The sequence below is a fragment of the Frankliniella occidentalis genome, unplaced genomic scaffold, assembly GCF_000697945.3.
Source record: "Frankliniella occidentalis isolate FOCC.00 unplaced genomic scaffold, Focc_3.1 Scaffold888, whole genome shotgun sequence".
Taxonomy (NCBI): domain Eukaryota; kingdom Metazoa; phylum Arthropoda; class Insecta; order Thysanoptera; family Thripidae; genus Frankliniella; species Frankliniella occidentalis.
This window is the reverse complement of record NW_026267994.1, coordinates 1-390: the sequence shown is the minus strand read 5'-3', so window position 1 is coordinate 390 and position 390 is coordinate 1.

The window sequence follows — 390 nt, the reverse complement described above, 5'->3', positions numbered from 1 at the left end:
CTGGTAGGCAATATATCCAACAAAGCCTCTCCCTCAATATAGGCAACGCACAAGTAAATCGCCCCCTCCGTTTCGGATGAGACTCACACGGCTCTGGGTTCTGCCCGTACGTGCCCTGACCCCCTAGAGCAAGCACACCCGCTCGCTTTGTCGCAGGCATCGGAACACCCGGTACTACATGCAGAATACAGGCATGTTTGCCTATCGTCGCTGACGACAGGGTGTGCTAACATAACTTAACTTTATTGTTTTTACAAATGTTAATGTTGGAGTTACCAACCCTACCATTTATCACAAATCTGAATATTAACGTTTTCCCCTTTATAGCAATACGTGAAGTTATGATCTTACAACGGTAACATTAATAACTTTTGCGGATAAACTTCGGAA